Below are 14487 nucleotides of genomic sequence, written 5' to 3'. Positions count from 1 at the left end.
AAAGTTATTATTATTTTTTGCACATGCAAAACTTACCCAAGATCAATATAAAAAAAATACGTGGCAGAGCAAACCCAGGTCTGTCAAATGCAAAAATGAGCCTCTTTCCTCCACAGTATGCTTAAAATAAGTTTTAGGTCGATTGTAAGTATTGCTTTGTATCACTTTCACAGAGAAAAAAATTCATTTTGGCACTATGAAGAAACATAGCTGGTTTTTAAAACAAAATCTGATTTTATTCCCAAAATTTCAATATGGCAAAGGAAAAGTTGCTACAAAGATAATTCTTAGTTGAATATGTTCAAAATGTAATTCCCTGGTAATCTGGGTTTTGGCCAAGACAAATCAAAGTCATAGATATTTTACAAATGCCAAGTTTTCAGAGAAACAAAAAAAAATGCAATAGCAACAGATGCATTCTCCATAGACATTTGTGTTGAGCCTAGCTATATCCAGAGTCTGAAGAAAAGGGGGATTTTAAAATTTCATTTTAATGAATAATAAATTCCTGATTTCTGTTCATGTCAACCAGTTAAATAAGATCATATTCACTCCTTGGAAAATTAGACAGTAGAATATACTGAGAAAGAAAAAAGAAAATAAGGAGGAAAAAGAGGATGGGAAGGAGAAAAAAGAGGATGGGAGGGAGAAAAAAGAAAAGCAAGAAAAATTTTAAAGAGACTAGAAAGAAAACTATATCTGGTACTTCTTGAACTAAAACTATATTTGAAAATTTCTATTCAAAGAAAGAATACAAAGTGCATTTGTTTTTCATTTGTTTTACAATATACTAACATTAACAAATTAAAGTCCCACTTGTGTAAAAGCAAGTGTGTCTGAGGATGATGGGCCATTGCATAAAATGCATTAAAATTTAAGGAAAGAAGCTACAAACAACTCAGTAAAGATCACTAGTTCATTACCATAGAAAGGGTTTTGGTTATACTGTAAAAAAAAATCCATTTTTAAATTCAAAATTGAAATATCTATCTTAAGACAAGTTTATACTACATAAATAAATTGTCATTAATAGTTACTACATAAATGCAAGCATAGAGGCTCCCCTCTATGGATATTAGCACTTTCTCCAAGTAAAACACACTACTTTATAATATCACAAAATATTGATTTTAAGACCCTATCTTTTTAAAAAATTTTGAAGATTCAGAGCACACAGATCAAATATGAAATTATCTCAACTTTTCTCAGAACTCTACTTAACAGAATCATTGAGATTGCTTTTTTAATTCTTTTTTTCGTTATATTAGACATGCAGAAACATATCTAAAATAAAGCCTTAATTTTTTAGAGCAGTTTTACTTTTACAGGAAAATTGAACAGGAAGTACAGAGTTCCCATATATATCTTCTTCCCCATTCCCAATAGACATAAAGTTTCTACTGTTATTAACATTTTGATTACTGTGGTACATATGCTACAACCGATGAACCATATTAAAACATAGTTATGAATTAAAGTCTAGAGTTCACATTAAGGTTTATTGTTTGTGTTGTATAGTTCTACAGTCGTACAGCTGGCAAATACGTAATGCTATGTATCCATCATTAAAGTACCATACAGAATAGTTTCACCACCCTAAAGATCCCCTGTGCTCTGCCTATTCGTCCTTGCCTCTCCTCAACCCCTGGCAACCACTGAGCTTTTTACTGTCTCCATAGTTTTGCCTTTTCCAGGATGTCATATAGTTGGAATCACAGGATGTAGCCTTTTCAAATGACTTCATTCACTCAGTGATATTCATTTACGGTTCCTCCATGTCTTTTTGTGGCTTAATAGGTCATTTCTTTTCATCAACTGAATAACAGTCAATTGTATAACTATATCACAGTTTGTTTATCCATTTATCTATTGAAGGGCATCCTGGTTGCTTCCAAGTTTTGGCAATTATGCATAAAGCTTATATAAACATTCTTGTGCAAATTTTTCATAGACATAAGTTTTCGACTCATCTGGGTAACTAGCCAGGGATGCAATTACTAGGTTGTATAGTAGTGAATACTGTATGCCTGTTTAGCTTCATAATAAACTGCCAAACTATTTTCCAAAGAAGCTATATCCATTCCACCACCAGTGAATCACAGTCCTTGCTGCTTGCTCCACATCCGTGGCAGCATTTGGTGTTGTCAGTGTTTTGAATTTTAGCTATTCTAATAGGTGTGTAGTGGTATCTTTTTGTTTTAATTTGCAATTCCCTTATGAAATAAATACCAAGCATCTTTTCATAAGCTTATTTGCCATCTGTATATCTTCTTTGGTGAGATCCATTTCTTATAGTTGAGTTCTTTGTATATTTTGGATACAACTCCTTTATCAGATATGTGTTTTACAAATATTTTCTTCCAGTCTGTGACTTATCTTTTCATTTTCTTAACAGTGTCTTTCTCAGAATAGAAGTTTTTCATTTTAATAAAGTGCAACTTATCCAACTTATCAATTTTTTCTTTCATGGATTGTGCTTTTGGTGTTTTATCCAAAAAATCAACTTCTAGATTTTCTATGTTACCTTCCAGCTGTTTTATAGTTTTACTTAGCTCTATGATTCATTTTTAATTCATTTTTGTAAAAGGTATACATTTTGTGTCTAAATTTCTTTTTTGCATATGGATGTCCAGTTAGTTGTTCCAGTGCCACTTTTTGAAGTCACTGTCATTTTTCAACTGAGCTGCCTTCACTCCTTTGTCAAAGATCAGTTGCCTATGCTTGTGTGGGTCTATTTCTAGATTCTCTATTCTGTTACAAAAATCTGTCTATTATTTCATCAATATCATACTGTCTTGATTACTGTAACTTTAAACAATGTCCTGAAGTCAGGTAGTGTCAGTCTTCTGACATTGTTCTTCTTCATCAATATTGTGTTGTCTATTCTGGGTCTTTTGCCTTTCCATATAAACTTAAGATCAGTTTATCAATATTCACAAAATAACTTACAGGGATTTGATCGGGATTTTATGGAATCTATAATCTTCAAGTTAAGAAGACCTGACATCATAACCATATTGAGTATGCCTAGCCAAGAACATGGACTATCTCTCCATTTATTTAGATCTTTGATTTTCTTTCATCAGAATTTTGTAGTTTTCCTAATATTGTTGTTGTACATATTTTGTTAAACTTATTCCTGTGTTTCTTTTTTTGACGCTAATACAATGGTATTGTAGTTTTAATTTCAAAATTCCAGTTGTTCATTGTTCACATATCGGAAAGCAATTGACTTCTGTATATTAATCTTGTTTTCTGCTGCCCTGCTATAATTGTTTATTAATTCCAGGAGCTTTCCTTGGTTGATTCTTTTGCATTTTCTACATAGACAATCATGTCATCTGCAAATAGACAATTGCATTTCTTGCTTCCCAATCTGTATGCCTTTTATTTCCCTTTCTTATCTTACTACCTTGGCTAGGATTTCCAGTATGATACTGAATAGGATTGTTAAGAGGGGACATTCTACTTTGCTCCTGATCTTAGTAGAGAAGCATGTAATTTCTCATTGATAGTTTTTCATAAAGCAAATGTCCATGCAACCACCAGCCTAGTGAATAAACAAAATGTTGCTGGTACACCAGAAGCTCCTGGAACCTCCACCCCAATTTCTACCACCTATATACAACTTAACCATTATCTTTAGTTTTGTTGTAATCACTTCTTGCATCCCTAAACACTAAAGTCTAGTTTTAGAACTTCATATAAAATAAATCATACAGTATTATTCTTTTGGGTCTAGGTGTTTTTTATCAACATTATGCTTAGGAGATTCGACCACGTTATTGTTGCTATACTTTACCCAATTTCATTGCTGTAGAGCAGAAGATGAGAAAATTTTTTCTGTGAATGACAATATTTTCCAATTTGTCATCAAACTCAAACCAGTAAATAAGAGTTCATTACTGACCTATCAAATTTAAATAACTCTTTAAAGTTTCATCACACTTTTCAATAATAAAAATTAAAGTTTTAAGTGAAAAGCAACTGTTTCATGTCATGAAAGCAATACTAATGTCTGCAGTCTTTCTCCAAGTTGTCTATTCTAGTTCAATGATGGAAAAATTTTGAACTGAACTTCTAAAACCAAAAAAGTTTCTTTTTTATGCATAGTTTCTACTAAATTCAAGATTCCTAACTCACAATTATAGATTGTCAGGAATGGCAACAGTGTTTCCTGGCTCTATCAGATGTTCCAACCAACAAGATTAAACATGAACCTAGTAATTTTGAAGAATTCTCACTGTAGACTACTTTGACAGCTTTGTCAGATACTATGTGATTAAGAATATCACATTCAAAACCTGTAAAGGTTCATATTTCAGTTTTGGAGATAATTGGGAGAATGTATGATTTGGTTTTATTCAACTCTAATAAGCATTCATTTTCTATTGCACAATTTGGACCTTTTAAAATCAAAACAATACTCTCTCACTGAGTTCTTTCACTGATGAATGAAAAGTGTTATCAATTATAAGCAAAAGTCAAATTTCTGGCAGTTAAGCCATTACATCACATATCAAGTGCCTTATTGCAAGGATGATGCTCGAGGTAATTTTCCAGATAAAGGTAGTGATGATAAGAAATTTCTTCCCAAATAATTTTCCTGAAACAAGCGTTGCCTTTAGTCATCATTCTTTCTACCAATTTCTGAACAGCAACTGAATTCTATGTTTCTATAAAATCATTAACGGACATCTTTTAAGTTCTTCCTGACAAAATAGGAAATCAGTCTTTCAAATACACTGAGCTGACAGAATTTATATATATTTTATAGTAGATTATGGATACAAATTCAGTCTAATTCATTTTCACCATGCAAAGTGAGAAAAGGACTTAACGTCTCTCTTACTGGAAGGTGTATTTAAATAGATATGTTAAGATAGTCTTATTCTCAGATATGAAGAAATATAAAAGAAAAAGAGAGAATCAAAGTTTAGCACATAAAGGGATTATGATGGCACAATTGCACATATTAAATCAAAGGAAGTTACCTTCTTTTCATCAGAAAACTCTCAAAATTCTTAACGGGTCTCTGCCAGAAGGTAAAATTAACACTAATCCATTTTGCATTAAATGTTACTATTGTACGGCATCACCCTATGTTATTAGTTAGAAAATGTTAACACATATAGAAATTTAAGTTACCTACCAAAACACCCGTATATTTTGTAGAGAAAAAAATCCAAAGAATATTGTCATCGCATAGTTTTCTATTACTAACATCTGAATAGCCACAAAAACTGAGAGATGGAAAATATAGAGTGCAGATGACTTACATATGGAGGGTTAGACTTTAATTCTCTCTCCCAGGATTGAGGAGTTTTATTCTTTGTGCTTACAATGCTCCTTTCTCCAGGGTATTCTTCTACTTCCAGAATAGGTCAGGACAAAGCTTCAACAGACTTCTATTATTTGTTTGATCTAGGGGGAAATTATACTTTTAATCAATTATTACAAAATGCATCAAACTTTTTTCTCACTGTGCTGGGGGGTGGCGGTTTCTCATTATTTTCTCTTGGATCTGAGGTGAACAGAGAAAATAGGAATTGCCATTGTTGCATATTACAATAAATAAATCAAGTAGTTTAAATTAACACCACTAAAAGAAACCCACATCTATCTTCTTTTTCATTTTTATGGCTAAGCAGCACAGCAAGAGAAAATTAATATTCAAAATCCAAATGACTACAAAAGCCTACTCAAATGTATTTTTAAAAGACTTTGACATAATTTTGCAAATCCATGAGTTTGAATGGACTGGCAGAAATGATTAGGTATCAAATATTTTTACTCATTCATTTTAATGTCTTATGGCTAAAGAATTACAGGATGATTAGAAAAGTGTAAAGGGAAATCCATTTTAAAAAATTTTAATGGAATAATAAAAAAGATGATTTCAAGAGCATGAGACAGACCAGAAACAGATAGCAAAGGGCCTGTAGGCAGGGCAAGAAATCTAGAGTAAGAATTTTGGAGATGGTACAAAGGTTGGGAACTGCTATTCAAACAGAGCATGTTGGTCAAATTAAAGCATGTAACATGAGTACATTTTTAATATGGTTTGATGTTAACTCTCTAAGAAATCTATAAATGTAAAAATACAATACATCCTACCTTCACAAGAACACAGAAACATACTATATGATTATTTGATCTTTGGTGGTATGAACATTCATAATTTTAAAAGAGTTGATTGTATTCTACAAACTTCATTGAATTGTAGTTTTCTAATAACGGATATTTTCTGCCTCATTAAAATGAAACATTAAGATAAATGTCTTCAACTTGTGCCATACCCTGGATCACACTCTCTTGCCTTATCTTTAAGTCATTCATATTGCTTTCCATTAAATAATAAATTAGAATGTAGGGGGAACATTTAGAGAAATTAGGAAATAAAATACAGATGGGGGAAATGTGTCTGCTAGCACTTTAAAGCCAGTTTTCGTTCAGAAATTTAAAACTATTACACTTGTGATTACTATTCCAAAAAAAAAAAACTATAGTGGCAATATAAAGTAAACAAATGAAGCCAATTAATAGCTGTATCGGAATAGCTAAATACAAAAACCAAAATGGATGTGGGCAGAAGAATGTCTCTTTAAGCCATCCATCTGGTCACAAACTGATACTTATGTGAGCCCCTTCTGATTTTAATCAGTCAGGGGTACTTGTAGGCATGTACCTGGAACACCTCAAAATTATTTCAAAGTGAAACAAACAGAAATTTGACTATCAAAAATTAAAGCTATTGAAGGAGAAAACTCACTCAAGACTAGATTTTAGGATTACAGAAAACTGGTATGTTTTCTTTTACAAAGATCCAACTAATCTTGGCCTAACTGAATAATCTTACTACTAAAACTTATCAACATGCATTCTATATGAATATTTCCATATGGCTTTTCAAACATAGGTAGTTCTACCTTAGTTTCAAGAACACAGAAATGATTTTGCTATATTTTGGATCAGTGCAGATCAATGCACATTCCTTTAGGGAAGCCTTTTGAACTGACAAAGGGTGAATGATTGACAACAGTAACAAATACTTTTTGTTGTCCTGGACTGACATGTCATCTATAGCAATACCTATGCTAATTAATGCCATACATATCTACCAGATGTGTCAGAGAAATATGCCAGACCCTTCACAGAATATTCCGTTTGAGTGTGGCTAAAATTACATTATAGATATGGAAATGCATCCCTTTGTGATAAAGAACTGATCGCTCTCTCTCTCCCTCCCTCCCCCCATGTATCACAGACACATATATACATATACATAGAATATACTTTCTGTGATAGGGAAAAACCCACTTATATGTACAATTAGCTATACCTTGCCTATTCCATTGGTAAAACTTTTTACAAAAAGCAAACTCTACCTTGCCATGTTCAAATACACTATAATCTTAAGCTTAAAAAGTACAGAACATAATGTACTAAAATACTAGTCAGGGTCTTCAGAAACTAGGCTATCATCATGACACTTTACATTGAAATGTGTTCCCAGATTCTCTCAACTCCACTGGTAGACTGTTAACAATAGGAACTATGAGTTAATCATCTTCGTCTCCCCATTCCCTAGGACACAGTTTAGTATATAGTGGGTACCAGCTTTTTTAAAAAAAATTAGAGTTAAGGTCAGTAAAGACATCAAAATTATGTATCACATTTTTGTCAGTGAATTCAGTATATACAAAGAAATAATTGTTAGTGTTGGCAACTGAAACCCTTACTCATTAAATCAAATAAACTGGTAAAGAACTCATCTCAGTGTCTGGTACAGAGCTAGCACTCAAAAAACTGTGAACTATATAATCAGGGTGAACATTCATCCTGCATTGCCTGGGATAGATGGGGTTCGTACTTACTGCAATTATTAACAGCTACCACTTTTCTTCTCAAAAGTGTCCCAGTTTAGATGGCAACTTTGTTCCTCCAAAGTATCATTAATTTATTATAATTCATTTATATGATTATTTCTTTTTATCAACAAGTTATTCTTTTTCTTGTTTTCTATGATGCTGTTACATGACAAAACTACTTTATAGGGATTGGGATGAACAACATTCCATTCTTTTAACATCAGTACATTCACAGAGAAGGTCAAGGGTTTATTAAATCCTCACAACCTTGAAGCTAAACATTTCATCGTCAACCAAGGAATTATCTCCTAGCTGACCAATCCAAATGTGACTTCTTAATTCTTGGTTTGCTTAACTTTCCTAATTCATTTAGCTTATTTTTCATTCTTTCCTTCATAAAACTCTACCTTTGGCCTACATGACACCCCTCTTTCTTGATTCCCCTCCTACCTCTGAGACCTCCTTTTTTCAGTGTCTGCTAGTTCCTATCCTTACATGTATTTCCTCAATGTCAGTTTTCTCAAGACTTCATTCTAGTCCTCTTCTTCTCCTAATCTGCACTCCGGTTCTTGCAATAACAACAACTTATTGCAAATGATTCCCAGGTGTGTATATCCAGTCCACACCTCTCTCCTGACCTGCAGATCTAAAGTTCCTACTGAATATACAATCTCCTATCTGTCCCCACTTCCTCCAGTCTTAACTCCGAGACCAAGGAAGCAACGAACCGTTAAGGAGAAAGTGAAGTCCTGCAAGAATTCACAAGCAACAGAAGACAAGGCAGGGAAATCCAAACCCACTAGAGTGAGAGGCAACCTGTTCCTGGTATCTCATTTGTAATCCAAGCACGTTTCACTTATAAAAATTGTTGCATGTAGTGGATAGGTTTCAAGGCAAATATTACTAGAAAGAATAATATGATAAACGTCAAATATATCATGAGGATCACAAAATAAAATATCCAAAGATAAAAGTGTAAAGCAGCTAGGTGCAAGATAAAAGAAAGTTGTAGGGTACTGTGGCAAAATCTCTAAAGAGGTGTTTTTTAACCCCCATCAGATTACTGCAGTCTTAGCCCTGCCAAATGTGAGTTTTCAAAAGAAGTTAGAAAAGCTGTGTGTGTGTGTGTGTGTGTGTGTGTGAGAGAGAGAGAGAGAGAAGAGAGAGAGGGAGAGAGAGAGAGAGAGAAACAGAAACAAAGAGAGACAGAGACAAATCCAATTTTTAAGATTTAGTAAATTTCATATTTTAAAAAAATAATAAATATAACAATATTTGCAAGCTAAGGACATAAAGCACTCCTTTTTGACCTCAAGGTTAAATTGAAGGGCTAGCCTTTGACTTAAAAGCCATGTGTATATAACATGGCTTCTTAAGGAAAGTGTGGTCTGAGTTCTGAGCAACCAACACAATACAGAATCTTTTGTTATACAATCCACTTACATTTTGAGAAAAGCTTGCTCTTTAACTGTATTGCCTAAAACATCCTATTAATGCAATTTTCCACCTTCTCTTTGGCTCAGCTCTTTACCCTCTACTGCCTCTTAAACATCTTCACTTGAATATTCCGGTTCTGACGCTTCTTCAAATTAATCATGGTTTATCTATCTTCAGAATTTTATCTCAAACCTTCTCTTAACTCAAGAACACTCAAGTTTTCTTAAATATATACCAAAACATTTATTTATTTATTTATTGGCTCTCCTAACAGGGAAAATTTTGTGTGCCTCTGGCTCACCCTCCACAGTTTAGAGGAGAGATTTATAGAAGAGAGTAATTTACCCAAGATCTCCGAGGGTGTGAGTGGCAGAGATGGAACTTGAACTCACTTTCCTTTGAAACCAATGCAAGCCAAATTTACCCAAAATTTAATTGATAGGTAAATATACACATATAATATTTAATTCCTCTCACTGTATTTGAAAATAACTAATTTCCATTAAATAACATATACTATAATCAAAATTAGAAAATACCGATATTTGTGTATGTGTCACCTCAGAGTATGCTTATTACAACACTTTAAATTTCACATTAAACATATTTCACTTATGTATTATACATGTTTATAACTTCAGAGTCAAATGAGGATATCAGACTTCCAAAACTAATAATCATCCATTCTCAAAAGGGCACAACCAGTATCAGCATCAATAGGTTCACATTTAAAGGAGATCGACTCATTCTGTACACAATTTCTGAGTAGTTGATTGTATATTAGCTTACTTATGAAGTGGAAAAAATCTCAGAACAAACGAGCAGGAGATGGGCGGGGGGGGACTACCTTATCTATATGGCCCTGACAATTGAGTTTGGACAACAGTATTGTCTAAATGTACCCTATTCAGGGCTGGATATGTAATTACCTTCAGTTCATAGTCTAGACATTAATGCTTTCATAGTATTTAAGACTCCTTGTAACATGCTTGCAGCTTTAAGTAAGCAAGGCTAAATCTTGACCAGATAAATTAGCAAAGAATGCAATAAAAGCTGCAATAAAAGAACTTTATCCTACAAACCTTCAAGTTGCTGCTAAATGAGATTTCTTTGAAATGCAGATCAGTTGAACTAGATTAGTGAATTTTAGCTCCTGTCAACATCATAACAAAATACAAATACAATTGTTCACTGGCCTTATCTCCATGCTTCCATCTGCTGCCTTGTTATTTACTTTCCTTGATTTACTATGCAGATCTAAATAAGGCACATCAAGGAGGGCTTACAACACAATGGCTTCTTAAGCTTTACATCAAGGTATTTGAAACTGAAGCCAGGAAGGGCTGCCATCAAAGACATATCTCTAATGAACTTCCATATCAGAGAAGGTTTGGTATTTAATATTGCTGTGAAAAGAAAGAGCTACAAATCAGAATGGCCTATGAAAGAAAATGCCCACAAATCTTGATGAGATTAGCACCTCTGAGAATTAATATCCCAATAAAAATGATGTCTGGTACCTTGAAGAGTTAACTTCCAACCTTTGCAAATATAATGCACTGTGTCAAGAGCAGGGAAATCATTTGACAAGGTTAAAAGGTCAGGGAAGAATTTTTACTTTTTCTCCCAAAGCTAGAAAATTATATTTTTTATACCTGCTTATCGTAAATCCATGTCAGAATAAACAAACTTCAACATAATTAACACAATTAACAGATTTATAACATTACTTTCTATGGTATACGTATTCTGCACTATTTTTTCAAAAAGGAAAATTAGGAACAACTTCACAGTAAAATAAGTAATATAAAATGACAGCATGCAACATTTGTTCATCAATTCTAGTATTTCCTTTTTCTGCCCCCCAGCAATCTATGGCAACACAGTAAAATCTTCAGTCATTTTGCAAATCTTGAGGTGCCATTTTTATTACATGCTGCTCACCTTTTAAAGAGATACAGTAAATAAGAATTTCCTTTCACCCTCTCTTCCTCCCTAATTGTGTTTTCCCACTTTTATTTATGTCAAAGTTGAACAGGACAATAATTAACAAACATTAGTGAAAGTTCCCAGCAAACTCTACTTGAATTACTATTTGACAATTTCTTTCCCATAAGCAGTTAAGGTCCATAAACAAATGATAATTTTGTTTTTCCTAAAGAAAGCCTTTCAATCATTTATGTCGTTCTATAGCAAGGGAAGATCCCACAAGCAAGTTCTGTTCCGTGGATCAATCAGCTCCAAACCAAAGTAGACATGTTGTCGACTCCAGTGCCTGGAAATCCTGCTGCGGGCTCACCAGATGATGAAAACCGAGGTATGCAGGTGGGGGGGGGGGGCACGTGGCATTCGGTAGCTTCTGGGCATGTCAAACTTCACAACAACCCCACAGCCAACGACAGCAAACACCTTCCCTGTTCTTGCCTCCAAACATAAACTTGCCTCTCTACCCTCCCTCCGAATTATGGGCAGTCTTCCAGAAACAAAGCCCCAAACAGAAGAAACCTCCCATGACTGACTACACAACAGAAATCACAGTTGTCTTTTTGCTGGATTTCATTTCACGTAGGCAATGTTCCAAACTTATTTACAACCACAAGAGACTGTTACATCTTCTTGTTTAACACAATGACAAAACAACAGATTTACATATGCAAAAGCAGGTGCTGTAACAGGTTTGACTACTCTTGACCTAAAGCATGTAAAAGAGGTTTATCTGCAACAGCTGTCTCAAAGGTATTGGTGCTATGATGGGCAGTCAAAACTCCACCATCTGTAGAAGCGTGTGCTCAAAATGACAATATGAATTAAACACTGATCAATAGGCCTTCCCTCATCTTTATCCATACATTGAAATCCCAAGATGTGTATATATTAAGCTATTTTACCTATCAGTCCTAGATAAGGAAAATAGAAATGTTGACATGCAAAAGTAATGTGTTCAATTGATCATTTCAGAACAGTTCTTTTCACCATGCTGACATACTGTGAGATGCCAGGTACTGAATTTTAATCACAGTATTATTTTAGAGCAAAATTTTCACAGGATTAATAATTCTAGTTGCTGTAATAATAACCTAAATAACTACTCTGTTGGACTTCTACTATCGTAATTGTTTTCCTTAACTATTTTTACATTCAAGTTGTAATTTTAGATCTTAAAAATAATGAAATTGTAGCCATGGGTATCTTAATCTCTCTTACTTTGAGCTTCAATTTAGAGAGGTACATTTTTCTGACATTCTGAGATTACAATTTTCTTTAAGAGGCTACTTTTTCCCTTGCACACCAAAGTAAAGAACCCGAGTCTGAACATGACCCCTTACTGAACAGAATGACTTGTTTTTGAGTTATATTTGCAGAAGGTAGCACCATATGCCCCAAGCTCCAAGTTGGATGCTCTTTCTATGGTCTAATTTGCTTGTCAAAAGATGTTACAATCACAAACCTACAATGTCTAGATAAACTTAATATCGAATGGAAAAAAACAAACAATTTCCCTCACTTTCTTTAGAAATAACAAATTAATCTCAAATAAATGCAAAAGGTTTGTAAAGTTCAAGCAACCTCTGAATTATAAATAAAAGAACCTGGTGCCACATGATTGAAAAAAGAAAATCACACACAGGTACATAAGTTTAAATTAATTATTAAGAACAAAAACGTTGTCTCCTTTTTGAAAGAACAGAAGCAGCATGAAGTGCACAATTTTCAAGCTGACTTAGAAATAAACTACTTTTTGAACAGAAGTTTCACAAAAGACAAATTTAAATCAAACCACAGTTCATTATAAAAATTAACCTTTCAAATTTGAGTGAAATACATCCACTTATTTTAAATGTTTTTGCAATTTCCATTATACATCTTTGGAATTTTGTTTTAGCCTCCAAGAACCTTTAAACTCTGCTGCAATATTCTTCTGTTTGTTTGACTTGATTTTGTTTGTCTGTTTTTTCATAATGGAGAGATAGTATCATGGCAAGGAAGAAAGAAAGACTATATCTGCAGACAGTTTGTTTCAATTTTTTATTTTTTTTTCCTTTGTCTTGTTGCTTAAACACTAAAGAATTAAAATACCATTTAAAGAAAAAAGCAAGGGTATTCAGTGGCTGTTTCTCACAACTGAGATGAGACATCATTATGACCCTTTCAAAGCCTTTCCAAATGTTTAAAAACTAAAATTATTTACTCAATAGGTCGTAACTGCCTTTTGTGAGCCACAGTAATCCATCATGTGAATAAATATTTAGACAATATTTTAAATGTGTGTGATATACTTGACAGAATGCTGCAGTTCCAGGCTGTCGTGTAAATACAATCTGATCAAAAACATTCTGCTTGTACAATAAAATACCCAGCTAGAAACACAATAGTCCAGCCAAGGAGAGAAAAGTGATATCTAGGAAAACCTCAACAGTGAAAGTGACCATCAGTGACATAAACCACTGCAATTTTAAGAAGTTTGAAAAGCTGTTCTTGCTGAAGTAGATATAATATAAAGAATATACACCTATCTTAAGCAGACATTAACAAAGCTTCTTAAAATTGTACCACTTGTAAATAAAGATAATGTATCTATTTAATAAGCAACATTATGCAGCAGAAAAAAAACAACAGAGCAGCACTATACATACTGATGTACTGACAGAGAACAATTTCCAAGGTACACTGTTAAGTGAAAAAAGCAGGATACATCAAAGTGTATATGTTTATATTACCATCTGTGAAAAAGTGACATAGAGATACATATATGTTTATATATACATCACTATTTCTAGAAGAACACTAAGAAACTGGGTGGTGTGATTGATTCTTGAAAAGGGAAAATGGATACTTAAGGCATTGCTTCTCAAACTTTTTCATAACTACATACACATAAAAACCAATACCAATTATATGGCACATTGGGACAAATGAAGAGCCATCTGTCACAGGTCCCACCTTGCTTAGTTGGGGGTTAAAAACATAACTATCTCTTCACACCCTTAAAGTAACTGAGACACAGTAAGCTATGAGGTATTATGTATTACCTGTTTTTAATAATTAAAGTTGAACAAGCCAAATTGACCATTTAAAGCTTATCAGTGGAGAATAAACTTGAAATATCTACTCAGTCTTTTTACAGTTTAAATTTTTTTAACTTAGCACCTGCTAGAAAATCTCACTGCACATTAAATGG

General features: G+C 33.4%; 1 protein-coding gene across 7 annotated transcripts in view; it reads right to left on the bottom strand.

The window, feature by feature from the left end:
- The window catches only part of FOXP2 (forkhead box P2), a 533480-nt gene that overhangs the window by 462465 nt on the left and 56528 nt on the right, over positions 1 to 14487 (bottom strand). For 2 of the 7 annotated variants that reach the window (XM_082632343.1, XM_082632344.1), the window contains exon 2: positions 5280 to 5424. The exons of the other annotated variants lie outside the window; for them this stretch is intronic. The gene's annotated coding sequence lies outside the window, so the exon portion shown is untranslated. The remainder of the gene's footprint in view (positions 1 to 5279; positions 5425 to 14487) is intronic. 7 annotated transcript variants of the gene reach the window in all.

Source organism: Mesoplodon mirus, assembly GCF_964341445.2.
Source record: "Mesoplodon mirus genome assembly, chromosome: 9".
NCBI lineage: Eukaryota > Metazoa > Chordata > Mammalia > Artiodactyla > Ziphiidae > Mesoplodon > Mesoplodon mirus.
Note: the sequence above shows the minus strand (reverse complement) of the source record. Positions and strands in the feature narration are given on the sequence as shown.